The 11,531-nt window shown below is 38.5% G+C and overlaps 1 protein-coding gene across 1 annotated transcript in view; it reads right to left on the reverse strand.

The window, feature by feature from the left end:
* The window catches only part of GAL3ST1 (galactose-3-O-sulfotransferase 1), a 38,747-nt gene that overhangs the window by 144 nt on the left and 27,072 nt on the right, over positions 1-11,531 (reverse strand). The gene's annotated exons all lie outside the window — the stretch shown is intronic.

The following is an 11,531-nucleotide window of genomic DNA, read 5'->3' on the forward strand; positions in this document are numbered from 1 at the left end:
GAACGAACAAAATTGGGATAGCTGACCCACCCACAAGATCTCAGCAGAGATATACTGATCAAAGAAAACAGTGGGAGGGTCCTGGAATTCATGGTCAGATCTTCCAGAAGGAGCTGGATTTCTCCCAAGAAATGTTGGCGCACAAGGAACACACAAGATGACGGACCATTGGGAAGCATTCCATACCGAGGGGAGGAAAGTTAGCGCCTGCGATGATCCCCCTGTAATATAAAGGTTATGCATGGACTAGGTGGCCATGAACGCCCTTTCCAGCTCAAAGAATCAAGGCCACAGTTGGAAAGACCAACCCTAGAGACCTAGGACACCTTGTTCAGATGGAGCCTTCGCAACAGCCTGCTTTATGGCCTCCAGTGAGAGGAAGTCCACCCAAGGCATCCCATTCCACTGGTGGGCAGCTCCTCTGGGTTGGAAGATTTGATGAGGCTGGAATCAGGAAATGAGTTCAAATCTGACCTCAGACACTCCCTAGCTGTGTGACCCTGGCCAAGTCACTTAACCTGTTTACCTCAGTTTCCTCTTCTGTAAAATAGCCTAAGAAGGAAACGGCAAACCCCTTCAGTATCTTTGCCAAGAAAACCCCCAATGGGGTCACAAAGTGTGACGTGACTGAAAAAGGACTGAATAACAACAACAAAACCATCCCCCTCTGCTCCTCCCTCTGTTTTACGGGGACAAAGACATCCTTGTTTTCTGGGGACAAGCGATCCTTGAACATTCACACCAGTCTGGGTCTTCTCCTCTCTAGCTCCTTCTCCTTAATCCTTCTCTAACAGGGACTGAGTCAAGGCCCTTTCTCACCCTGGCTTCCCTCCTCCAGACTCACTCCAGACTGTCAGCATCCTGGAGCACCCAGAAGGGAACCCAGTCCTCCAGGGGGTACAGCCAGGACAGCAATGAATGAGGTGTTGGCCTCCTTCCCAGCCCTGGCCACGGCCCCCCTCCACGTAGCCTCAGACATTCTCTGTGTCATTAGCAGACATGGAACCCTGATTCCAAATGAGCTTGTGGTCTCCTGAAAAACCCATTTCATTTTCAGAAAGGTCATTACTGCAAGCTGGCAAAGCCCAGGCCTGGCCTCCAACCTGTGATTCCCCGACCCAGGAGTGAGGTTTCCTCTGTGGGTGGAGGCCCTCCTCCTCAGCTTTCTTTTCTCCTGCTTTTGGCAGGAGGAAGAAACTTCCTGGAGAGAAAAGTCATCCCTTGCTGTGGAGATGTCCCACTTCTCAAGCCAAAACATTCTGGGGCAGAAGTCCATAATCTGATTGGCCTTCCATGAAGGAGTGGCTCTTCTCCGGAAACATTCGATAGCCAAGAAGACAGAATGTTAGAAGGGGCATTAGACAACTCTGAGGTACCACTTTATCCCTCTCAGATTGGCTAAGATGACAGGAAAACATAATGAAGAATGTTGGAAGGGGTTGTGGGAAAACTGGGACACTCACATTGTTGGTGGAGTTGTGAACTGATCCAATCATTCTGGAGAGCAATTTGGAACTATGCCCAAAGGGCCATCAAACTGTGCATACCCTTTGATCCTCGGAAGTATCTACTGGGTCTGTATCCCAAAGAGATCATTAAAAAGAGTAAAGGATCCATATGTGCAAAAATGTTTGTAGCAGCCCTTTTTGTAATGTCAAGAAACAGAAAAGTGAGTGGATGCCCATCAGGTGGGGAATGGCTGAATAAGTTATGGTATGTGAAAGTAATGGAAGGTTTTTGAATATTCAATAACTAGTATAGGATATATGAATGTAGTGGAATATTATAGAAATAAGAAACGACCAGCAGGATGATTTCAGAAAGACCTAGACTTACATGAACTGATGCTAGGTGAAATGCGCAGAACCAGGAGATCATTATACACGGCAACAACAAGATTATACAATGATCAATTTTGATGGACGTGGTTCTTTCCAACAATGAGATGATTCAAACCAATTCCAATTGTTTGATGATGAAGAGAGCCATCCAGACCCAGAGAGAGGATGTGTGGATCACAACATCGCATTTTCACTCTTTTTGTTGTAGTTTGCTTGAATTTTGTTTTCATTCTCATTTTTTCCTTTTTGATTGTATTTTTCTCATGCAACATGATAATTGTGGAAATATATATCGAAGAATTGCACATGTTTAACAAATATTGAATTACTGTCTAGGGGAAGGGCAGGAGGAAGAGAGGGAGAAAAAAATTTGGAACACAAAATTTTGTAAGGGTGAATGTTGAAAATTATCTAATGCATGTGTTTGAAAATAAAAGACTTTAATAAAAAAGAAAAAAGATTGTTATAAGAATAAAATTAAATCACAGAAGTAAAGAGTTTTATAAATCTTAAAAAAAAAGAAGGGTCATTAGAACATAGAATAGCGGAAGGGATCTTAGAGGCTTAGAACAGGAAATATCAGATTTGAGAGGTCTTAGAACAGGGAATGTCAGAATTGGGAAGAACCTTAGAACAGGGAATGTCAGGACAGAGAGGGGTCATAGAACAGGTGATATTAGGGCTGGGAGGGGTCTTAGAACAGGGGATGTCAGAATGCTGGTTGCTTCGATTGAGAAATTTCCAACTTGTCAATCTCCTCACCCACATACTACTCATTTTCTCACTTCATACTCGTGACTCAAAAGTGATAAGGAACTTTTGCTCTAATCAGTTGATAGTTTGAGTTAGCCAGATAACATGGAATAGAACATAGCACTTAGAATGTTAGAACTGAAAAAAAGAATCCAAGTTAGTAAGTATCAGAGTAACCCAGGATCCTCACTCTATTCATCACATCCAAGTCTCGTAGGTTCTACCTCCGCTATATTTCTTGCCTATATTCCTTCTCTTTTCTTACACAACCAGCATCCAGGTTCATGTGCTTATTCTCTTGCATATGAATGGCAACAACGGGCTCTATTTGTTCTCCTTGCTTGTAACCTTTTCCCTCTGCGAACCATTTTCCACACAGCTATCAAAATCATCTTCCCAAGGCAGAGTTCAAGAGAGGTCATGTGATAGAATGATCAAGGTTCAGATCTAACTGGTGATCCAAAAAAGTTTTCTAATATAAAAATGCCTCAAGGATGTCAATGATAAAAAAAAAAGAAGGTCCCCATACATATTCCAGCCTTTTTAATAGTAGGAAAATCAATATCCATTGATTTGGGAATGGCTAAAGAAATGGTGGTGGTACAACAGGGCAATAGAGCAGAGGCATCAAACTCAGGGCCCTTATGTAGGCAGAATGTGGCCAGAACTAAATTGAAATATAATTGAAAAAATTGAACAAGATAAATACAAATAAAATATTGCATAGATAATGTCAATTTGTGGTTTTCTAAGTTAATATGCATCCTGTAGGCATCGATTTGTATTTGAGTTTGACATTACTACAATCCAATATTTCTGATGTCAAAAACGATAACTACAATGAATACAGAGAAGCAGAGGCCAATTCATTTGAACTGATGCAAAATGAAGTAAGCAAAACAAGGAAAACAATACACACAATTATTTCAATACAAATGGAAAGACTACAAAACATTTGTAAGCAAAGCTTCAAAGTAAAACACAGCTTGGACACAAATTTAACTAGAATTCTTTGTTGAAGAGATAAAGCAAGAGTTATTTTTTTAATAGTTTAAAATGTGATTTTGGAAAACAATACAAATAAAATGAGAGAAATTGGAGGGAGGGATAGAGAACTATGAGAGGAAGAATTAGAAATGGAATTAATAGCTTAGTACAGGATGCACAAAATTTGACCCAAGCAATAAACACCCTAAAAATCAGATTGGATCAAATGAAAGTAATGACTCCATGATACAGTAAAAAATGTTAAAAGTCAGAAAACTGGAAGAGAAAAAAGAGAATTTAAGACATTTCATATAAGAAACAAATGACCTGTAAAAAAGATGGAAGAGAGATCATTTAAGAATTATTGGACTTCTTGAAGGCCATTACCAAGAAAAAAACAGCCTCAAGAAATCTTTAAACTGCTCAGATCTTTTAGAATCAGAAGGCAAAATGAAAATAAAAATAATCTCTTAGCCACTTTCTGGGAGAAATTCCAAAATTTCATATAAAAACCAAAATCCAGAGCTTCCAGGTCAAAAAGTATTACAGTCAGAAACAAAAATTCAAGCACTGAGGAGCCCATAATCAAGAAAACATATGATTTAGCAGCAACTGTTGTGAAGCAACAGAAAGCTTGGAAACTTATTCAACAAAACTGAATATAATCCTACGGGAGAAAAATAAATCGTTCATGAAACAGAGGTCTTACAAACTCTCCTGATGAAAAGCTCGGAGCCTGGTAGAAAGTTTGAAGTGCAAACACAGAAGTTATAAAGGAAACAATTCTAATGGGCTAAACAAGGATAAATTGTTTGCAATGTAATGTATATATCCCCTCAGAACTCTATCATCATCAGGGGTCATAGATGGAGTCTAATCCTACTTGCTTGTGCATTCTTGCTTGTGGTTCGGTTATGGTTCCATTCTTAAGATAAGAATGGAAAAGCAGTACAAGTGTGGAGGGAAGAGAGAAAAGGTTAGAGAAAATGACCTTACATAATCGCATTTCACAAGTAAACATCTTGACAAAGGAGGAAGGAATGAGGGCGGGAAGTAGCTGACATTTTATTCTCATCTGACTTGGTCAAAGAAGGGAAGACTCTAAACACAGAGTTGGGTACATTTCACTCAATATGGAAATAAAGGGGAAAGGGGAGAATGGAAAAAGAAGGAATAAAAGGGAGGCTATAATAAGGGAATTGGTCTCAAGCAAAACAAACTCTATAGATTTATAAAAATATTTATAGCAGTTCTTTTCATGGTGGCAAAGAATTGGAAATTAAGGGAGATGGCAATGACTTGGAGAATGGTTTAACAAGTTATAGCATAAGAATGTGATAGAATATTATTATGCTATAAGAAATCCTAATTAGCATTTACATAGTATCTTAAGGGTTGCAAATCATTGTAACCAATATTATCTTATTTGACCCTCATAACAATCATGGAAGGGAGGTATTATTTTTATCATCACCATTCTATAGACGAGGAAACTGAGATAGACAAAAGTGAAATGACTTGGTCAGGATCATATAAGTGACTTAGGTCACATTTGAACTCCTCTTCCCAATTCCAGACCCAGGGCTGTATCCATGACACCATTTATCTCATAAATTGGACGGTTTCAGAGAAGCCTGGGGAAACTTGTAGGAAGTGGGAAAAAATGAAGTAAGGAGAACAGAGAGAACAATATAAGCAATAACAATCATTTTGAAAGAACAAAAATTTTGAAAGACTTAAGAACTCTGATCAGGACAATGACCAGAGGCCTGTGATGAAACATGTTACTCACCTCCTGATAGGTAGGTGAAAGATTGAATGAGACCGTTTTGGATATAGTCAGTGCAGAAATTTTATTTATTTAAACAGGTTTGGAATAAGAATTTTTCTCTTTCTCTTCTCAATAGTGGGGGAAGGAGGGGGAAAAGGCACATTTTTATTGATCAAAAATAGCAGAATCCATTTTGGAGAATAATTAAAGCTGAAGGAGAAAATTGGGGAGGAATCATTAAAAGAATATTGTGGTTTCTTAGAAGTTCATCCTACTCTCCCGTTCCTGGGCCTGGTTCTTTGTCAACAAGCAGAAAGGAGTCCATAACCGGTTAGGCTCTTGCTCCTGCAGTGGTAGCGATAGAGTGAAATAAAAGGGGTATAGGGCATGAAGGATCATAGTTTTGAGATCGCCTATCAAGACTGACTTGGCAGCTGGTGCCCAAATATGAGCTCCAAAGCACAATGACCACTGAGCAAACATGCTTGACATTCTTGCCATAAGGCAAATAGAAAGGGGAAAGAAAACAAGGTTAAATAAGTCTCTTTGTAAAAGCAAATAAAAGAATTGATAGAATGAGTATGTCCAAAGAAAACAAGAAACGTCATTTCATAAGCCAAGTGGTCGTCTTATGTTGTTATGTTAATAACAATTTGGTAAATAACATGGAAAAACACTTTGTGTGTGTGTGTGTGTGTGTGTGTGTGTGTGTGTGTGTGTGTGTGAGAGAGAGAGAGAGAGAGAGAGAGAGAGAGAGAGAGAGAGAGAGAGAGAGAGAGAGAAAGAGAGAGAGAGAGAGACAGAAACAGAGACAGAGAGACAGAGACAGAGACACAGAGAGAGACAGAGACAGAGACAGACAGAATCATTTGATCTTTAAAGAAATGGTTTCAGAACCAGGAAGGCGTGGGTTCAAATTTCATCTCTCAAACATACTTACTGTGTCATCCTAGACAAATCATTTATTCTCTGATCTCTAGGCAATTCTTGAGGACTGTGGGTAAAATCAATCTGAATTGTGGAAAGAGTTTACTTACCTGGGAGTTCTCTATTTCAATGAAGTCACGTCCCTACCAATTCAAAAGATCACCATAAAAATAATTGCTTCAGTGCATTAATGTATCTAATGGAAGATGAAGGAATAAGGAAGCTCTATGAAAAACTCCAAATGAAATATATATATATATATATATATATATATATATATATATATATATATATATATATATATACTTGGTGACTTCACTGAAAAGATGGGAATAGAAAAAGATCAGTGAAAAATATGTTGGAACATATGTACCTGGAAGAAGGAATGAAAGGGCTCAAAACTTGTAAAACTACAGAGAAGTCTCACACCTGTAAATTATTACCTTCTTTGGTGAAAGAATAAAAGATGCTGACCACAGGGATTAAAAAAAAAGTCAAGAAACTGGTTATATTTTAAGTTACAAGACATGACTCATTACCTATATGACAATCATTTCTAAATCAGCTGAATCCAATCTAACCATTAACTGGTTAGAACAAAGATCCTTGAAATTTTTGGAGTCATAGACCCCGTTGGCAGGATAGGAAAACCTATGGATTCCTTTTAAGAATCGTGTTTTAAATGCATAAAATAAAGTATGTAAGTGTACAAAGGAAACCCAATTTTTTTAAAGAATGTAATTACCAAAACATAGACATTTTAAATGAAGTTTCTGAATCCCAGGTTGAGGATTATTGAATAGAACAAAGATCAAAATTAGGACCAAAAAAGGGAACAAACATTTATTAAATACCTACTATGTGAAAGACATTGCACTAGAACGTTTTACAAATATTATCTCATTTGATCGTCAAAACAACCATTGGAGGTAAGGAGCTGTTATTATTCCAATTTTTATAGCTGAGGAAAGTGAGGCAGACTTAGGCTTTAGTGATTTGTCCAGTGTTACACAACTAGTATCTAAGGCCAAATTTGAACCCGGGCCTTTCTTATACAGGTCCAGAGCTCTTGAAATTGTTCCATTGTTATTTTAAAAATAAAAAATAATGTGAAAAATAAAAGGAGAAGGGCAAGAGATAAAGGTATTTTCTTCAACTATTTAACTGAGTAAAAAAGGAGGAGATTTAGAGAATTAAATAAATGGAAAAAATTTAAAGGAACTAATAATTTAAGGAACTCTCCAAAAGCAGGGAAAGGATTAACAAAGGAGAGTAGTGGTATTTCTGGGTGAGTGGCAGAGCCTGAGGAAATAGGGTTGCTTTCAAGTAGATTAAGCTAAAATAAATAAAGAGTACTGTCTTTAAAGAGAAAAGTGGGGGGGGGGGTGTGAATCTTAATTTGGATTTTTAAAACAATATTAAAAACAAATGGAAAAAATATAAACTTAATTCTCATTGATTTAAATGTGAATGGATTTAACAATCCAATAAAAATGAAAAAGAGAAAATTTGGATAAAAAAAAATGCTACAATCTGTTTCTCACAAGAAACACTTCTAAAACAACAACTGTTGTTTGCTTGAATTTTATTTTGTTTCTCTTTTTTTTCCTGTTTTGACTTGATTTTACTTGTGTGGCAAGATAATTGTAATAAATATTTATGCATATATTGGATTTAACATATATTTCTACCCAATTTAACATATATATGACTACTTGCCATCTAGGGGAGGGGGTGGAGGAAGAGAAGGAAAAATTGGAACACAAAGTTTTGCAAGGGCTAATGCATATGTTTTGAATAATAAGAAGCTTTAATTAAAAAAATTGCACATATTGAACATATTGGATTACTTGTCATCTAGGGGAGGGGCTGGGGAGAAGGGAGGGTGAAAAATTTGGAACACAAGATTTTGCAAAGGTGAATGTTGAAAACTATTTTTGCATATATTTTGAAAATAAAAAAAAACAAAAAATTTAAAAAATAAAACAACAACGACAAAGACATATGTAGAATAAAAATGAGGGACTGGAAAAGTTTTTGTTTCTTTTTTTACTGTGCATCAAGTAAAGCCAAAAAAGCTTACAATCATGACAAAGCAAAATCATTCACAATATAAAAAGAGATAAACATGAAAACTATTGACGTAGACTATTGAGCATGGAGGAGCATGGCTAGTCCATTAATGCCCTATGAGCCTGAAGCATAAGAATTTCCCTCCTTTTTGTGCATGCCTTGGTCACATATGTTTTCTGTGCCTCTCCACTTGTGAACTCGATGCATCCACCCTTCCCTCTGATGCTCTGTGCTTTCATGGAAGTGTGCACTCCAAGTTTACTGTGGAGAGGTTTTGTTATCACTGCTCTTACTATACCTTTTCAGCAATACTTTTGCCTTGAGCTTCTTGTGCCTTAAGACTGGCACCAGTGGGCACTCAGGAACTACATTTTTAAGAGTGAACCTGGAGAATCCTTTCCACTTAGAATGATCTTCTAAGAGAGGAGCACACCATTGAATCTGATTCCATTTGATGCATGGGTTTTCATATGATACCTCTTCCCTCCACTTCTTAGAATCCCTCAAGGCTCAGCTCAGGGGCCATTTCATTAGGAAACATTTCCTTATCTTTTGGCTCAACTTCATGGAATCATAGACATTTATGAGTTGGAGGGTACCTCAGTGGCCATCGGGTCAATCCCATACATAAAGGAATCCTCAAAATATCAATTAACCTTAACTGTTGAGCACTTTCTCTTCTTGGATCTCTGAATCTCTGAATGTTTGTGACCTTGATCTACCCTCTTTCTTTTCCTGCCTATAAGACTACTTTTTCTCAGGTTCCTCGGTCTGATCTTCATCTAGATCATAACTCCTACTTGTGCTGTCCCCCAAGTCTCCATCTGGAGCCATCTTGTTTTTTCTTCTATATTCTCTCCTTTGGTGATCTCATCAACTCCCACAAATGCATATTTATATGGATGATTCCCAGAACTAGAGACAGAGGGGGCAGAGGCTGGAAGATCTGAGCCACATCTAGACCCAAACACTTCCTAGGTATATAACTCTGGGCAAGTTACATAACCTCTGTTTGCCATGGTTGCTTCAACTTTAAAACGAAGAGAAGAAAAACACCCACCTCGAAAGGTTGCTGTGAGGATCAAATGTTTTTTTAAAATACAACAGTGCCTGGCACATAGTAGGTACTCTCCCTCCCCCATCTACATAGTCAATACTAATCAACCTCCTGATCTTTTGTCTCTCATCTCCAACTGCTTATTGAATACTTCAAATTGATTCTCCTGCAGAAATTTCAAACATAACACGATCAGAACAGAATTTGTTATCTTTCTCCTAAAATCTTTCTCTCTTCTGAATTACCACTGATGGGTTGTGGTTTTTCTTAACAATTATATATCTCTTTACAATTACATGGAAAAAGAGCATTAACATTTGTCTTTTAAAACTTTGAGTTTCAAATTCTCTCCCTCCTTCCCTCCTTTCCCTTCTCCTTAAGAAGGCAAGCAATCTGATATCGATTATACATGTGCAGTCATGCAAAACATTTGTTGTGATAGAAAACACAGATTAGGGGTAGCTAGATGGCACAGTGGATAGAGCACTGGCTCTGGAGTCAGGAGGAGCTGAGTTCAAAACCAGCCTCAAACATTTAATACTCACTAGCTGTGTGGCCCTGGGCAAATCATTTAACCCCAATTGCCTCTCGAAAAAAGAAAACAAAATGAAACAAAGACCAAAAGAAGAAGAAGAAGAAGAAGAAGAAGAAGAAGAAGAAGAAGAAGAAGAAGAAGAAGAAGAAGAAGAAGAAGAAAAGAAAGTAAAAACAAAGTATTCTATGATTTATACTCAGACTCCATCATTATTTCTCTGGAGATGGAGAGTATTTTTCATTATAAGTCCTTTGGAACTGTCTTGGATCTTTAATTTGTTGAGAAGAGCTGTCATTCTTCATCACATCTTGTGAGAGTGTACAATATTCTCCTGGTTCTGCTCATTCCATACCATCCTGCTTAGACTAGAAATCTTAATCTCATCCTTAACTCCTCATTCAAATTCACTCCACACATCCAGTCTGTGGCTAAAATTTGTCATTTCTGCTTCTAAAACATCTATTGTCTTTATCTCTTTTCCGTTCACAGTCATTGCTCTGGTTCAGACCTTTCTCACTTTTCACCTGGACCACTGCAATATCCATCTCATTGCTTCAAGTCTCCCTATTCGAATCTGTCTTTCACTTGGTTGCCAAAGCGATTTTCCTAAAGTGTAGATTTAACTTTGTCTCTCCTTTATTCAAAAAACTTCAATGGCTCCCTATTACCTCCAAGATCAATTACGCCCAGTTCTTCCAATCAATCCTCATGTGCTTCAAGCACTTCAAGACCATCCTAGCTGCCTCGCTGTTGACACCCCCCAGTTCAGGTTTTCTTCCCAAAATATGAACCCAGAAAGGAGGCCAGTGCTCCAGATGTAGCCTGACCAGGACAAAGCATGGCAAGGCTACCACCGCTTTATTCCTGGAAACTATGGCTCTCTTGTTGCAATTTAAGATTCCACTGGGCTTTGGGGCTGCCATGTTGGCTCATATTGGGCGTATAGTCCAACAATAACCTAAGAGTTTGGTTTTTTTTTTAAACAATCTCTCCATGGAAGAGAAATAGTAGCAATTCAGCTCCCCTACACTATGGACAGCGCCTGGCCGGTCTTGTGCACCAGGGACTGGGCACTAGAGGGTAGTATTGAGCTGGAAGGGACCCAAGGCCAGGGAATACAGAACTGTCCGGGTTCCAGAGAGGCCTTAAAACTTTATACTGAGGCAGAAAGCAAGAGGGAGAAGGGACTTGCCTGTGGTCATGTAAGTAGCAAGAAACAGAACTTGAGTTAGACCTCAGATCTTAAGGCAGGAAGTAGAGTACAATGGGAAAGGTCCAAAGACTTGGGTTCAAAGCTCTGTGACTTGGGCAAGATGTTTCACCTTTACTGTCCCTCAGTTTTCTCATTCATAAAGATGACGGGGTCTGACCAGATGACTACTATGGTTCTTTCTGACTCTAAATCTAGGAACTAGGGAATAACTGTTTCAATCTTCCCTCCCATGAATCCATGAACCCCTAGATCTTCAGCAAGGCAGGACTGGGGGAGCAGCCCTTGTGGGGAAAAAGGTGAGCTACCTCCCTCAGCCCCTATCATCACCTCTACCACTGCTGACAAATTCTGGCTGACAGGCGAGCAAGCCAAGA

The sequence above is a fragment of the Sarcophilus harrisii genome, chromosome 1, assembly GCF_902635505.1.
Source record: "Sarcophilus harrisii chromosome 1, mSarHar1.11, whole genome shotgun sequence".
In the NCBI taxonomy this organism is placed as follows: domain Eukaryota; kingdom Metazoa; phylum Chordata; class Mammalia; order Dasyuromorphia; family Dasyuridae; genus Sarcophilus; species Sarcophilus harrisii.